We start from the raw sequence: 17,942 nt of genomic DNA on the forward strand, positions 1-17,942 counted from the left end.
CCAGACCAGCCAGCAGGGTAATGTCACAGCCGGGGGACATCAGCGTCTCCCCTCAGTCCGTCAGCAGGTACCGGCCGGAATATATATTTTTTTTTAAGAAGACTGGACTACGTCGGAAAGAAGAGGACGTGATCTTCGCCGGAGTACTGTACCTTGGTGAGAAGGATTTTCTTCCACAGGTACCCCTATGGATTTCTTCGGATCCTGGACCCTGGGCCATGGAGCCCCGGACCCTGGAGCCCCAGACCCTGGAGCCACAGACCCCGGACTCACCTACGGGCTCAAGATAGGTAAGTATCTGTAGGAAAGTGCTTTGGATGTATTAAAGTTTTATTTTTCATGTGTCAGTGTGTGTGTTTATTTTACTATTTTTAATACTGTGGAACTACAAATGCCAGCTGGCCCTTTAATGTCCCGCATGCTGGGACTTGTGGTTCTCCAAGTCCCCACATGCGGGAGAGGCTTGCTGGGACTCATAGTTCCACAGTATTAAACAATAATTTATTCAATTTTTTTACACCAGTTAATCAGCCCGGTGACCACCGCACAGGGTCACTGGGGACAGCACCAGGCTTCAGCCTGGTCAGGTAAGTCCTGGAGGGGGGGGACTTTATTGGGGGGTCCCCACTTCCCCAGGGCCCCTGGCCAGGCTGACTGGTCGGTAGGGTGAATGAGTTTGAAAAAACTCAGGAGCCCGAGGTGTGCTCCCCACCACCAGTGCTGTGCCTAAACACGTGCAAAGGAGGCCGTGCGATCGAATGGGTCCGTCTCCTAGGAGACAGGGCCCCGTTTTTCCCCTAACCCCTCTCAACCATAAGGCCGAAGAGGGGAAAATAGGGAACGGTGGGTCCTCTTCGCCGAAGCTTAGAGAGACCCTCATTCCTTAACCCCCGGAAGGGTTAGGACGGTGGGTCCTCCGCACCCGAAGGTTTGGAGAGACCCTCTGTAGACTTCCCTCCGCCTTACGGCTCGGGGTCGTCCTCGGGGGGCACGAAGCTCTCCCCAAAAGGCGAGAGCTTCGGCACATTGGGGAAATGGAAGGCCAAAAAAACGTGACAAAACTACAAAAAACAAGGAACGTGAAAAGTGACAAACGTGAGAGGGGGAAGATAAATAAATAATAAAGGACCCTAGCCAGAAGGCCAGGGTGGGGGTGTGAAAAATTGTCCTACCCCATCCAAAAGGACGAGGTAAGGACGTGAAGCGCATACCTAGAGGGAAAGTGCGCAGTGCTAGTGCTTACTAGTGCATGGTGATTTTGGGATCACCCGTGCATGTTCAGCACCCCCGAGTTTCCCCGGGGGCACAGTGCAGCCTCGGACTCCAAGCAGCCAGCCAGTCAGCGTCCGACCAAGTGTTTCTCCGCCTCACCAGCAGGCCCTTTCCGGCCCCCCGGCATGGGAATGGATACTCCACCGGTCTTTTCGATGAGTCTCCCCCGCAGCGGCCGAATAGACCAACTAAAGGAGAAGAAAACACCTACTCAGTCCCGACGTTTCACCTCTCCCAGGGATTGAGTACTGGGCTGGGCTTTTCGCTGTCTCTCTGGCCGAGGGAATTGGGAACCCCCGAACCAGAGAGCAATCTACTCGGCCCCAGCTTTTCCCGTCTTCCTGGGATTGGATACTAGACCGGGCTTTTCGAGTGACTCTCCCTCAGAGGCTATAGACCCCCGAACAAGAGCCCCATCTACTAAGCCCGATGCTTCTCCCCTCCCTACCAGTAGGAGAGTGTGTTCCCCCCCTACGGCAGGATGAAGATACTCAGTGAGACTTTGCACCCGCCCAGAACATGAGGGATACCAGCTCCTCAGCTCAGTAGCAAGGTGGTTTAGTCCAACCTTTCTCTATTCTCTGCCAGGGGGGGCGGTCCAGACCCAACTGATAAGAACAGATACTACACTTGATCTTAGCCAAAAGGCCGAGAAGCGATAGGTCGGTAGGGTGAATGTTTTGGCCGCGGGACCTTATATAATAAGTGTCCTCCGGCTGTGACATTACCCTGCTGGTGGGTTGGGCCTGGGGCTGGTTCTTAAAATGAGGGAGACCCCTACTAATTTTGTCCCCCATATTTTGGGAACCAGCCCCGGCCCTGGAACCCCATTTGCGGGTTTCCTGATTTTTTATCACCAGCCCCGGCTCTCAGTCTGGTGCTGGTTACGGCTGTGGAGGGACCCCACGCCGTTTTTTAAAATTTATTTATTTTTCTATATTATTTTACACATTGCAGCCTGCACGGATCTGACTGATCCGTGCAAACTGCCTAGAGAAATTTGTATTAGCGGCCGTATATATATGGTCGCTAATACGAATCAATACAACATCGGAAGTTTACAAAGCAGTCGTATTTGACTGCTTTGTAAATAACCCTCTGGAACACAAATTTGCATACGGCTGAAACAGCCATATGCAGTTATGTTCATTCGTATTAAGAATACGAATACGATATATTGTATTCGTATTCTTAGTAAATTTCCCCCTATATATTTTGGAATTTGTTCCTTCTTTGCATACAAGGATGATGAACATTTTTTCAAAGGTCCTGATTTAAAAAAAAAAAAGGTTAAATAATGTATATTATAATTTTTTTTTTGCCATAACAAATTATTAATTAATAATTTATATAAGGGTTATGTTCCATACGAAAATGCTATTCTAAATTTTTCTGTTTTTACTAGCTGTAATTCAGATTGTACAAATTCACTTTTCAGGTTATGGTAATGTCTATATGCTCTGGATCATTACAAGCACATTCCCACTTACTGTATGTGTCTGAAATTAGTTTTTAGTGTACCAAACCTTGCAGCGCGGTCCGATACAGTTGAGGTCCTGACAACTCACACAAATCAGTACTGGGATTGTTTCAGTTTTGTAAAACTCCACCATCATGTAGAGGTCATCAAGGCTTATGTAAATTGCAAAAAATGTATGCTATGTGAAGCTCAAGAATGAGAGGCATAGAATCAGATTTCAAGATATATGGGTTGTTAATCACTGCACAATGCTGGGTAAAGACCGTATATGAGGCTAAGCAAGTAAACAACAGACAAGACACATTATAACACACACTAGTAGTAGCAGCGCCTCTTGCAAGGCACACAGCAAAAGTGCCCCTTGCACAGTACGCCACACTACAGTAGTTCTCTTATACATAATACATTGTAGTAGTAGTGCCCCTTACACATAATGCCACAGAGTAGTAATGCCCCTTACACAGAATGTCACAGAGTAGTAGCAGTAGCAGTGACCCATACACATAATGGCAGTATAGTAGTAGTGCTCCTTAACATATTTCACATGACACAGGAGTAGTAATAGTAGTAGTATGTGGCCACATAATAGTACCACATTCCAACATACAGTAGTACCACTTAGACACAGTGTGCCAGGTAGAGACCCTTACACACACTGTGCAAGTATTACAAACACCATAATGCCCATTACACATTGTGCCACGCACCATTATGTCACATATGTGCCACTGGGCATCATGCTCAATACCATGGGGTATTACATGCTCATTGCCAGAGGGGAGTGAAATGCTAGCTGCCACGGGGGGGGGGGGGGGGGGGGGTGTGAAATTCCCATTGCCACGTGGGAGTGAAATGCTCATTGCCACAGGGGAGTGAAATGCTCATTGCCACGGGGGAGTGAAATGCTCATTATCAAGGCAGAGTAACATGCTTGTTGCCATGGGGAAGTGAAATGCTTTTTGCTATGAGGGAGTGAAATGCTCGCTGCCAGGGGGGATTAAATGCTTGTTGCCACGGGGAAGTTAAATTATTTCAGCGTGGTGACAGTTGGGCAAAGAGCGGTGGGCAGCCCGTCTGTATTCAGAGCAGGTCCATGGATATATCGAATCCCTTGCTGGCTCAGAGCCATCACTGCCACTTATGATTGGCTGCCACACTGCAAGCTCTGATTGGCATGTGAGATTTGAAATAGCTGCAGACCTGCTCTGAATACAGCCAGGCTGCCCACTGCTCTCTGCCCGGTTGACTACCCATTACCGCATGCAGCGGTACACAGTTAGGCGCCATATTAATCAGGGCGCTTCAGCTCATCAATCAGCTCATATCTAAGTCCCTTCTCCTCTGCCAATTCTCACTGTATGTGTGTCTGACAGGAACTGAGCCCCACCCTCTTTGCATGGTACATTAGTACTGCCTGTACCCACCTCTGATGGAAGACTTGTTTGTTCCTTTACATGGCTATAAAACTCACTGTTAGTGGTCATGAAGACAAGTTTTAAATCAATATGATCACTTTCAGTCTGAAAAAGCGGAGGGTGTGCACTCACTAGTCAGGAGGAGCTTCTGTTGGTATCGCTATGATTGCTGCGATAGAGAGAGGCTCCACGGAATCTGGAGTGTGCTGGGAACAGAGGGCCTGATTGCAAGCAAAGTAAAAAAGCACATAACTGGGCAGAACCATGTTGCTGAACCTGGGCTGATGTAACATATACAGAGAGATTTCGATTTGGGTGGGGTGTGTTCAAACTGAAATCTAAGTTGCACTGCAAATAAAAAGCTGTCTAAAATGTGTGGGCTACATGAAAAAGAAGCCGGTATTTATCCCACACAGAAACAAAATAACTCACCAAGCATAGATCTCTCTGCTCCCACCTGCAGTGCAACATGGTTTTGCCCAGTTGTGGTCTTTTTTTGCTTTGCTTGCAACTCTGAATGAGGCCCAGAGTGCAATCAGACAGGACTAGCTTAAGTATGAGGGAGCTCAGTGTGCCAATCAACAAATTTGAAAGGTAACCTGGGTCTAAAAATAGGGTTCCACCTGTCACACTACAGGCAACTCAGGTTGGATCCAGGTATAATCTTTCACACAAAGTTAGGACCAAGGTTGGTCCAGCTTGCTCCGGAAAATTCCTGAGACCAAATACATTCAAACAAAATAAGTTTTTAATACTAATAGCAAGGAATATTCATTTGCATAGGAAACAAAAAAGAATTGGTTACCATTTTCTTAATGTCGATTTAACTACACTTCTAATCCTCACCACAGAAAGAAACATAATTATTTATTTTTACTATAAACCATATATTGAGCAACTGGTACATTGTTTCATCTTCAGCCATGCCTAGAGACACAAGCACTACATAATGCAAAGTAGCATGGTCTGTTTTATACAATCATCTTACTGCTGAAACGGGATCACCATTTGGTGTGACATTCTCAGGCAATTTTTACAGCTACAGTCTGTCCAAGATTTGTGGGATGGGAAATAAATACAATGTAAAAGATTGGTACTTGTTTCCTAGCACGGCCACACCGATTCTAATCTGGGGCACCGCAGGTAAAAAAATCTGATCGGTCGCATCGCATGCGTGCTAAAAAATCGCATGCGATGGTCCCGACGCGATGCCCCCGATTTCCCATAGGGAACAATGTTAAATGCCTCAATTTCCCCAAATGAACAGGGAACAATGTTAAATGGTCCAGAAACCCCCAAAAACACCCCAGAACAGTGAAATGGCCCCCCAAAATTAGTTAACGCCACCCCACGATCAACGTGAACCCGAAGCCTGGCGAGCCACCCGCTTCGGGCTCGGTGGCTCGCTGCGCTCGCCACACTATTCTATTCTCAACTCCACGCCGACGTGGATAGTGGGGGTATGAAAAGGTCGGAGGACGCGTACCGCCGCCCCTCGCGGGCTCGCTGCGCTCGCCACGCTTCGGGTTCACGTTGATTGTGGGGTGGCGTTAACTATTTTTGGGGGGCCATTTCACTGTTCAGGGGTGTTTTTGGGGGTTTCTGGACCATTTAACATTGTTCCCTGTTCATTTGGGTAAATTGAGCCATTTAACATTGTTCCCTATGGGAAATCGGGGGCATTGCGTCGGGACCATTTAATGCTTATTTAGCCGCATGTGACGCGACCAACGCGATTTTTTAACTTTTCAATGCATTTCAATGGGAAATCGGGTCCATCGCGTCGGGGGCCATCGCATACCACTATTAAGGGCACAAGATCAATGCGATTGTGGCCGTGCTAGGAAACAAGTACCATAAGATTTAACAGAAGGACTTAGCCCCTACAACTTGACAGTTCATAAAAGTGTACATTTTATCCACAACAGCACACACCCTGTGTCCCACAAATAGACAGATCTATAGAAGTTTCAGAAGAAACATTCTTTCCATAATAATTCATGCTCTAGTACAGTGGTTCCAAAACTTTTTTGAATCACGGCACCCTAGAGCATCAAAATATTTTCATGGCACCCCTAGGACAAATGCTTCTTATCGAGAAATTCAGAAAAAAATTAAGTGCATTGTATTTCTATGTCACAGTTATCTGGTGAGGGACAGGTTTTGCTTCTGTTTGTGCACATATGTTATGATTGGCAGCCACAAGCACTGGTTTTGCCTGTTACATTGGCCATAAATAATATGAATTGATCTTGGTCCACCAACCCAAGGCACCCCTGCAAGTGTCGTGAGGCACCCCAGGGAGCCTAGGCACACAGTTTGGGAACCACTGCTCTAGTAACTCTGGAAAACCTACAACATAACAAATGAATGTTTCTGCATTTTTAACTTCAGTATAGTTATGTATACATTTCATGTTACAAACTCAGGACCTTCAAGATGTACACATAGGATACAAACAACATATTTTTGATAGTGGTACAAAATGTACAAAACATGGCTGTCTACCCACCTGGGCCACTATGGAATCTCCTGCTGCCCCATTAAGTTCAACAAAAATCCCAGATTTTCCACTGGGAACTGATAACACTGCTATGTGGGGAGGAGGAAGCGGAGACATGGACAGTGGAGACTCATGGGGATGATTACCCTGCTATGTGTGGAGAGGAAGCAGAGACATGGACAGTGGAGACTCATGGGGATGATTACCCTGCTATGTGTGGAGGGGAAGCGGAGACATGGACAGTGGGGACTCATGGGGATGATTACCCTGCTATGTGAGGAGGGGAAGCAGAGACATGGACAGTGGAGACTCATGGGGATGATTACCCTGCTATGTGTGGAGGGGAAGCAGAGACATGGAATGTGGGGACTCATGGGGATTATTACCATGTTATGTGGGGAGGGGAAGCAGAGACATGTAGAGTGGGGGCTCATGGGGATGATTACCCTGCTATGTGGGGAGGGGATGCAGAGACATGGAGAGTGGGAGCTTGGGGACATGCTGTTGCAAGGGGGGAGGTTTACAGAGTAAAGAAGTATGGTGAACAGTACAGGTATATAATGAACACATTAAGGGTATGATTCAGGATCAATCGGTCCCTGGGGACTGATTGTGCGGCTCTGCGCATGCATGGATTTGCGCATGTGCAAGGCCACTGTATGAACACCCATGGCAACCATCACAGTTGGCGAGGTGACGCCCAGCGTTTTATGGGCGTACCCATGAAAATGCTGTGTGATTGTGACATCTTGAATTGTAATTGCCTGGGATCGTCGCAAAAGGCTCTGTGCTACACTCACAGGATTAGATCAATTACTGTTACTTTAATGGTAACAATGTGTGTGTACTGTATACACAATACTTTTATTATAATTCCTGCGAAGATCTGTGAGACTTCAAGGTACCAGTATGCAGTGACACTCTGCTAGGACCATGTGTCTTATCCTGGTGAGGTGTCACTTTTAGCATATATATAAATGATTTCAATGTTGGTGTCATTTGGTAGGTTACATTTTATTGGTTGTAATTATTCAATAAGGTGCACCGCACCAAGAAACACTTTTTCTTTGTCTTAACAAATTGCCTATAAACCAATGTGTCAGTGGTAGCACACCCCTGGGAGACTAATCTATAACGTGACAATACCTTTACAAACAGGGGGCCACCCTTTCTATCAAATCGATCAAATCGATCAATATATTTATCCTGTGCGATTGACTCTCCTACCCTGTTTCTACTTTGTTTTGGGATATATATGTACACTTCCAAACAAAAGGCTGCGTCACTCCAGGGGACTTTTGAAAAGTTTTTTAGTGCAATACAATATCCATAATATGCAAATTACATGCTTAGCAGATCAACGTTTCGATGCCTAGTGGCATCTTAGTCACGACCACATGTATCCCCAATACATACAATAACAACCGCACGGCAGCGGGGATGAAATATAAATACTTACAAAGCCTGCGTATTCGCAGCGGCAGCAATTACTGTCCTCTCCTCCCGAAGGTGCAGAGGCGACCGCTGATGATGTCATCCTCGACCTTCGGGAGGAGAGGACAGTGATTGCTGCCGGCTGCCGCTGCGAATACGGGCTTTGTAAGTATTTATATTTCTTCCCCGCCGCCGTTTGTATGTATTGGGGATACATGTGGTGCAGGGACGTGCAGTCAGGGGAGGCAGGTGCATCCCCTGTCATAATTGAGGAACAAAAATACAAAGATATTTATAACACATATACTGTGTAATAAATATCTTATTTGTATTTTTTTTTCTATAAAATATTAGGTGGGACACTGTTGTGAGGGTGGGAGGCTGCGGGAGCTGTGCCTCCCGCTGACAATTGCAAACGATCAGCAGCGGGGGGCGGGGCTAATCATGGGCAGAGAAAGAGGCTGCAAAGCTCATTGAAAAACAATGGGGAAGCGGCACCTAGACAGCTGCATCAGTGACAGGGATGTGCCTTCACCCCATATACAAGGCACACCCCTGTCACTGTGACAGATGTGATAGGACAGCGGATCAGGCTGTCACACACTGACAGCCTGTATCCGCTGTCATGGTTGCGGGCAGGGGCGGGTTAAGGAGATCACCTCTGAAACATACTACAGCTCCTAAGTACCATGTGCTGCCTCGGTGTGCCGAAGTCGGAGTCCAGTAATCTCAATCAATCCCTCCCACAACAGTGAAGTCACCACTGGGTCAGACAGACAGGAGTGAGACAGCAGCACAGTGCACTGCAGTTCAGAGGTAGGAGAGCTCTCCGAGTCCCGGCTAATAAAATCCACTCTGCCCCCCGTCTGCTCCTCCTCTCTCTGTGCACTGGCTTTCCCCCTCTTCTGTGAGCCAGCCTTGGCTCATGCAAGCAAAGTATTTCAGCTGTGTCCTGCTCCGTGAAGACTGATCAGTAGCACAGTCTTTCTCTGTCCGTGGTGATTCTGACTGCACTAAACAGGACAAGGTCAGCCCCTACCCTGTCCCTTATCTCTACAACCTCAGCAGCATGTCAAGGATCGTTCACACATAGGTATATAATGATTGATGGGGCTATGCTGTGATCTGAGGTCTGTGTGTTGGGGCAGAAGGAATGGGTTCCAGAGGGAGCTGCACTATCTGGAAAGTTTTTAGTGAATCCCTTATGCAGCCATCTTTCACAGATATGGGGGGGGGGGGGGGGGTGATTTTCTTTCATTCTATCACACCATCTGAATATAAAATACAATGTATATATATATATATATATATAGAGGCAGTCCATTTCATCACTGCTTCTATATAATATATACCCTGTATTTTACATACTTAGGGGGTAGTCGTCAAAGCTCTCACAATTGGGCATTGTGGGGATACTGTCGCTGGAGTTGCTGTATCGTGCTTTGGTGGTGGGACTCAATCCCATTTAAAAAATGGGGCCACAGTGCCTCACCAATCTCTCACCTCACCGCACGTCACTGATGTGGTCGTGACTAGGCATCGAAACGTTGATCTGCTAAGCATGTAACCTGCATATTACGGATATTGTATTGCACTAAAAAACTTTTCAAAAGTCCCCTGGAGTGAAGCAGCCTTTTGTTTGGAAGTGTGTGTATTTATCTGAAGGCACCCGGGTGGCGAATCTCCACAGCACTATATATATATATATATATATATATATATATATATATATATATATATATATATATATATATATATATATATATATATATCTCTGGAAAGAAATGATGAGAGCAAGCGCTCCATAGTGCGTGAATCAATTTAAAAGGATTTTATTGTTACACGGTAAAAACAAGTGATAGACAGCAGGGATCACGTACCAAATACAGCGGTATAAACACCGCAGTATAAATCGCATAGGGTGCTGACACCGCAGCAGTGTGTTGGAGTGGTTACACTCAGATGTTTTTCTCACCAAACGGCAAACAGCACGTGGCGGGCGGTGATCCGATGCAGACAGCGGCAGTGGTCTGTGCTCAGAATGGGATTCGGTCAGAGATGACGCTAAGCCACGCCCATTCTGAGCACAGACCACTGCCGCTGTCTGCATCGGATCACCGCCCGCCACGTGCTGTTTGCCGTTTGGTGAGAAAAACACCTGAGTGTAACCACTCCAACACACTGCTGCGGTGTCAGCACCCTATGCGATTTATACTGCGGTGTTTATACCGCTGTATTTGGTACGTGATCCCTGCTGTCTATCACTTGTTTTTACCGTGTAACAATAAAATCCTTTTAAATTGATTCACGCACTATGGAGCGCTTGCTCTCATCATTTCTTTCCAGATAAATCTACCTGTGGATTCAGGATTACCTCGTTGGAGGTGGAGAGTTTAAGCTGCCGGGGATATATTCACCTGAGTGCATTTCAAAGACATTATTACAGAGGATATTCTCTGACGGTATCATTGTCTGATTAGGACATTGGCTTTCTTCACTAATTTGCGCACTGTTTTTTCTTCTTGATATATATATATATATATATATATATATATACGGTGTGATGGCGGACCGGCACTCAGTTCCTGGCTTGGTATATTTGCTGTGGTGCCTTCCAATACTGGGGGTAGTAGCGGGTAAAGAAATAGCGGCACTCGCAGTCTTGGTGAAAAAACTTGTCTTTATAAAAGCATTTTCAAGTGCAAAAGGTGACCGACGTTTCGGGGTCAAGCCCCGTTTTCAAGGTGCAGAAAGTACATGCTGTCATGCAAAGCCATGGAAAAATAATATACCCTTCTCGCAGTTTCTGCACTGACTTGCAAACTTTTGATGAGCAGGCACTTATCTACAATATAATAAAAGAAATATATCTTGGGAGAAAGATCTAAACTGGGCATCTATCGATGTCCAGTCTCTCTACACTGCTATCCCACATGAGGGAGGAATAGCAGCAGTCAGAGCTGTTCTTTCTCGTGACATGTCCATCTCTGTGGCCGCTACAGATTTTGTGTGTGATTGTCTTAGGTTTGTGCTTACCCACAATTATTTTGAATTTCTAGATGAGTGGTATTTACAGCTGTGGGGCACGGCTATGGGGACGATTTGCGCCCCAAGCCTCGCTAATTTGTATATGGGGGAATGGGAGTGTGATCTCTTTAAAGGTACATGGGCATCTAAAATTATTTTTTTTTATCGTTATATCGACGATATTATTATGGTTTGGAAGGGGGATGAGAATGAATTTAACCAATTTATGAAAGAACTTAATGTTAATGAGTTTAACCTCAAATTTACGTCCAATTTTCAAAGTGTCAAAATTGAGTTTCTCGATTTACTTTTGAGTGTGGAGAACTTCCCACAAATACCATACGTGAAGACCTGCACATTTTTTAAGAGTGTGGACAGCAACAGTTACCTCGAATATGAGAGCTGTCATGCAAAGCCATGGAAGAATAATATACCCTTCTCGCAGTTTCTGCGTTTGCGCAGAAACTGCACTGACTTGCAAACTTTTGATGAGCAGGCACTTATCTACACCCAGAGGTTTAGAGAAAGGGGTTACCCCACAAACATTGTGGAATCGGCACTTGTGAAGGCCAGAGATTCAAACCGGGAGGAGGTCCTCCAGTATAAAATCAAAAATAGTGATGACAAAAAGAATGAATGTTTGTTTATTACTAAATACAATGAAGGAGAAAGACAGATCTCCAATATATTAAACAAACACTGGCATATTGTTAAATGTGATCCTACTGTATATTGGGGGACCATTTAGACGAGTCTCCTAAAATAGTTTTTTCCAGGGCTAAAACCATCAGCGCCTGGACTTCTAAGAGTCAATTAGGAGTTGTCCCCGCTCCAATGCCCAATGCTTCATCCTCTTTCCTCACATTAAAAGGCTGCTTTCCTTGCGGCAGATGTAAGATCTGTCCATTGGTCAAGAAAGGTTCTTCCTTTTCTTCTCTTGATGGTACCAGTTTCCAAGTGGACCATTTTATTAATTGTAATTCAACTTATGTTATATATCAATTAACATGTCCTTGTGGGTCTAACTACATAGGAAAAACCAAACGTCCATTAAAAGTTCGCATGTTGGAACACTTAAGGAACATCAAGCATGGCGTGACAAACCACAGCGTCCCCCGGCATTATAAAAACTGCCATAACAGCAATCCCGATGGTACCAAAATCAGGGGTCTTGAATTGGTACCCATCGGTAAGAGGGGCGGAGACAGGGATCGCGCACTCTTGAGAAGCGAGACCTATTGGATCCTGACCCTGGGCAGCCTTACACCGCACGGCCTCAATGAGGGGTACGAAATCACACCATTCATTAATCGGTGATTATTGTCGTAAATGCTCCCTTAGATGTTTCCAACATGCATGGACGCTATCTGTATTTGTTATATATGAAATTTCCTATGTCTAAAGGAATACTAACATGTATTACTGTTTTGGTTTTCTTTCCTCTTTCGATATGTTTGCTCTTCTGTCTGCTCCAAATTTGTATGCTTTGTATTGAAATCTATCTTTTAGCATGGCTTGTGCCCTTGTACTGTATTTTGGCACAATCTTTTTTAATGTAAAACGATGTGCAATATATTCGTGTTTTTCTTTTGGATATATGTACATATTTTGTATTTTATATGTATTTTATATATTTATACATTTTTCATGAAATTGTATGTAGCATGTATTATTTTATGTCTTAGACGCGCTACATTGTTTAAATGCTTTTTGTCATTATGTGTATTGGTTATGCCGTAGCTAAAAACACGCCCCCGGCAAACTCGTATCATGATTGGTCACTGTTCACTTATTAGCCTGTCAGCTGCCGGTCACCAACCACGCCCTCTGACGAAGTTTGATACGAAACGTGTTAGGGCGGGGTTGGTGACGTCAGCTCTACCTGTGCCCCGGCTACCCCATCGCGTCTGATCCTGCCTGGAGCATCGGCGCGCTGTTCATACACAGTGTGTGTCCAGCGTGTTTCCGTGACCCTGCTGAGACCGAGACGGAGGTTGGAGTTGTGCCAGTGGCTTATACAAATAACTTGTGGTAACCAGCCCACAGCGGTTACCGATACGGTACGAGTCCAATCTGATTTTATGTACTGTGGCATTGTTTGTGCTGGAATAAATACAGTTTTACACTATGGAGCGCTTCTCTATTCCTTCTTAAAACATATATATATATATAGTCCAACAGAAGCGCAGCACTCCAGCGACTTAAATAAGACTTTCTTTTAATGTCAATCCACCTGGACTCTCTCTCTCTCTCTATATATATATATATATATATATATATATATATATATATATATATAGTTGAAAAAAGAATGCGGCACTCGGAGGTCTTTTCAACCATGTATATTGAAAAAAGATAACTGACGTTTCGGAGCTTACGCTCCTTTATCAAAGTAGTCAGGTCTCACCTGTATACTTTGATAAAGGAGCGTAAGCTCCGAAACGTCAGTTATCTTTTTTCAATATACACGGTTGAAAAGACCTCCGAGTGCCGCATTCTTCCTTCAACTATCAATCCCCTTTGAGGGCACCGGTACAGCTATCAGCATCAAGGAAAGTGCCAGGCTGCAACCACTCAGCCGTCATTGAAATCCGTCATTGAAAACCTTTACGCGACTATTGGATGGTTCAATCAGTAAATTGAACACAATACAACCAGATCGTCACCATAATCTGTCGAAAAAAGAACATCAAGCGCTACAAGCTCTATCGAACCGACAGGACATCATAATTCGTCCGGCGGATAAAGGGGGCGGGATAGTTATCCAGGACCGTGCCCAATATAGCTGCAATCTGGACCTCCACTTGGCGGATGTCAGAACCTATAAAAAGCTATCAGGTGACCCCACTGCCCGTTTCAAGAAGGAACTTGATCGGATCCTTGGAAATGCAGCTGAAGAAGGCCACATAAGTAAAAAAGTCTTGAAGACATTATCCTCTGATTTCCCCATCACCCCTGTTATATATTCCATTCCAAAGATTCATAAAGACAGCAATAACCCACCGGTCCGTCCTATCATTTCTGCACGCGGTTCCCTCTGTCAACCCATTTCACAGTTCCCAGACACCCTGATCCAACCCTTTGTCATGTCCCAGCCATATTTCTTAAAGGACACCACCCAATTATTGAACAAATTAAATCTTCTTGTCAACATTCCATCTACTGCATTGTTAAGTACTATGGACGTCTCCAATTTGTACACAGTCATCCCCCATGCCGAGGGTCTGTCAGTGATGCGTGCTTTCCTAATTTCTAACAATTTTGATCGTTTGCATATACCTTTATTTTTGTCTTTACTGGAATTCATATTAACAAAAAATTACTTTTTGCATAACGGTAATTTTTATTTACAGTTAACCTGGTGTGCGATGGGGTCCAATGTGACCCTGTCGCTAGCAAATGTTTATATGTTTTCACAGGAATTCAATTTTTTCTTTACTGACATATTTCTAAGCATATTTTATTGTGCGCTATATAGACGACCTTCTGATGATTTGGGTGGGTAACCAAGAGGAACTAAGATCCCTCATTAATAATATCAACAGGTTAGACAATCCCATTAAACTAACCATGCAGTCTAGTCCATCTAAAATTGACTATTTGGACGTGTCCATTCATTTGAGGGATGGTTGCATTAACACTACAGTGTTTTTTAAAACAACTGATAGAAACACTTTGTTACACCACATAGCAGCCACCATGCACCTAGCCTCAAAAGGGGCTTACCCCGCTCCCAAATGTTAAGAATCGCCAGGATTACAAGTGACCATGACCAGTTGGACCAGGCCTTAGACGTTATCGTCAACAAATTCCTAGAACGAGGATATGACTATCGTTTATTAAAAAAACAAAAGATGGAAGTATTAAATATTCCTCGCCCTAATCTGTTATCAGCTAGCAGACCAAAAGATCTCAAGAAAAAGATCCCTTTTGTGACCACGTTCTCTTCTACCAGCGCGGTACTTCCATGTGTCCTTAATGCCACATGGCCACTGGTGACTTCAGACCAGGAGCTACCATGCTTTGCACAGTCTTCTCTTATGCCTAGCTTTAAGAGAGGCCGCAATATCCGTGACATCCTAGTCAAGACAAATCTCACCCCACCTTTGCCAAGTGGCACACAAAGTAAAGCACCAGGGTGCTATAGATGCCCCACATGCACGGCTTGTCGATACCTCGACATAGGATCTTCCTTCAAACACCCCAGATCTGGCCATAAATACTCCATCAAACAAGTTGTGACATATACCACCCCATATGTAATATACATTATCAAATGCCCATGTGGGCTCTACTACGTTGGCCAAACCAGCCGTCCCTTCAAAGAAAGGGCAGCGGCGCACCGGTCAGCTATAAAAAATTGCCTAGCTGGTAAAGACATCGACCAACCGGTTGCCCGCCACTTCAAGGCCCATCAGCATACTTTGGCTAGCTTGCGCTACCAAATTATAGAACATGTCCCTATGCCAATACGTGGAGGAGACAGACATAAACGCCTGTTGCAACGCAAAACATATTGGATCCACGTTCTGGATACCACAGCGCCTCGCGGCCTAAACGAAAAAACATCCCTTTATGATTCAGTTCATTCACATGTTCCTATAAAATCTTAATAATCTACAGTTGGGATCCAACTGTTCCACTTAATTGTGTCATAGAAGGGCTATAGAATAGTTTTATACCATAACAATCTTTATAAAAAATATAAAAATTCCACATTAAATAATAGCCAGTAAGTGTAATAAGCCCCCGTCATAAAAACCTTTATTGACATCTATCAGCATTGGAGAGTATTGGTTAGCCATTATAAATATGCTTTACTGTTTTCTTTATGTAAGAATGCACTGTATCCAGATATTTGTATATATGGTGTGAACATGAGTCACACTTGCGTTGATTATTGTGCCGTAAATAATAGCTCCATACTCCAACACTGTTTAATACACGTGTTTGCTATTCCATGTTTTTTAAACATTTTTAATTATCCCCTTATTTATATCTTCACGCAGATTGCACTTTAGTATGCACCCGTATGCTTATTAGCAACGTGCATACCATATTGACCCCTCACAGCCGCCGTCTGTGAGCCGGAGGAGACGCCAGCGGGTTGCCCTGACAACAATGCTGCTGCTGGGAGTCACGTGGCTACAATCCCCGCCGGAAGCCTGTCTCCGGGTCCAGCGCGGCGCAACAATCACGTAAGTGTGCCTCTGGCTATTTAAACTGTGTGTTATACACCATACTTGTTTGTTCCTGCACTGTTTTGTTATGCTGACACTATGCACAGACCAGCTGTCCTGATGAAGGAGCGCCAGCTCCGAAACCGTTGACGCACAGGCTGAGTTTTTTTCACTCTGCTATGATTTGACCAAATACACTTGTTTTCACGTTGAGAGTGCCGCCTCCTATTTTTCCATTTATTTGGATGAATTCGCATCTATATAACTAATTGTGGAAGGCACCCCCATCATTCTCTCCATCAGTCCAAGTGCCGGTCCTCACCGCTACGTATATATATATATATATATATATATATATATGTATATATATATATATATATATATATATATATATATATATATAAAAACTCCTTGATGTGCGGCACTCGGAAATATGCAATATAGACAGGGTCTCAGCAACGTTTCAGTTTGATCAAAAACTGTTTTCAAGCTACTAGCTTGAAAACAGTTTTTGATCAAACTGAAACGTTGCTGAGACCCTGTCTATATTGCATATTTCCGAGTGCCGCACATCAAGGAGTTTTTGTGTTTGTTCACTAAGTGAAGGCACCGGGACCCGTTCAAAGGGCTTTATTTGGTTACTGGGAGTGCCAGACCCTCGATTATATATATATATATATATATATCAGTGGCTCTCAAACTGTGGGTCCTGAAGACCCCAAAGTGGGTCCAAACCTTCTCAGCTTGGGGTCGTGACTCCATGTTGCTGACCATCAGGCTGATTACTTTTTTTAAGCTCAGTCAGTGATTCAAAGAGTCTGAAAGATCTGTTAAGTTGTCTGTTATTTGAGACTCCTCCCATCATTTTATGCCTCCATAATGCTGCCATGTATGTACTGTCTGCTGCCTACACATGTAATGTGATGACCTTCTGCATCAACTTGCTGGGGTCCTGTAATTATTTTTATTGTCTGATGGGGTCCCAGAGCAAAATAGTCGGAGGACCTCTGATATATAGTATAGGACATATACTATATAGCAGTGTATATAGAAGTTTATATAGTATAATGCAATGTATATAGCAGTATATATATATATATATATATATATATATATATATATATATATATATACATACATATATATGTATACATATCTTTATATTAAGGTCCGGTACCCAACAAGATTTTTTAGAGATGGTATATGAATATGATATTAATTGCTTAAATGAGCGAGTGAAATTTACATACAACATTGACCAACAAAGGATGGAATTCTTTGATGTGACTCTCTTTAAAGAAAAATCAAGGTTGGGATCCACCCAATACAGAAAGGACACAGACCCTAATACTTTGAGGGCAGAGAGCCAAATATTTTCTGCGTATATTAATAATCAACACATCAGATGACACCGCAAACTCTCAAATTTATGAAATGCGCTCAAGATTCTTACAGAGAGGGTACTCCGCCACAATAGATCTATCACTGAAGCTTACAAATGACATCGGAGTCGTATATTACCTAAAGATACAGCTAAGATTGATCGGATGGTACAGATAAGCACATACGACCATGCATCCAAAACCTCCCAACAGATATTTAGCAAACGTTGACCACTGATCAAATCAGAT

General features: G+C 44.1%; 1 protein-coding gene and 1 pseudogene across 1 annotated transcript in view; both read right to left on the reverse strand.

The window, feature by feature from the left end:
- WNT2 (Wnt family member 2) overlaps window positions 1–17,942 on the reverse strand; it is an 86,968-nt gene that overhangs the window by 11,437 nt on the left and 57,589 nt on the right. The gene's annotated exons all lie outside the window — the stretch shown is intronic.
- Window positions 1,755–1,932, reverse strand: LOC146076263 (U2 spliceosomal RNA; annotated as a pseudogene).

The sequence above is a fragment of the Crinia signifera genome, chromosome 4 (assembly GCF_055691185.1).
Source record: "Crinia signifera chromosome 4, ASM5569118v1, whole genome shotgun sequence".
NCBI lineage: Eukaryota > Metazoa > Chordata > Amphibia > Anura > Myobatrachidae > Crinia > Crinia signifera.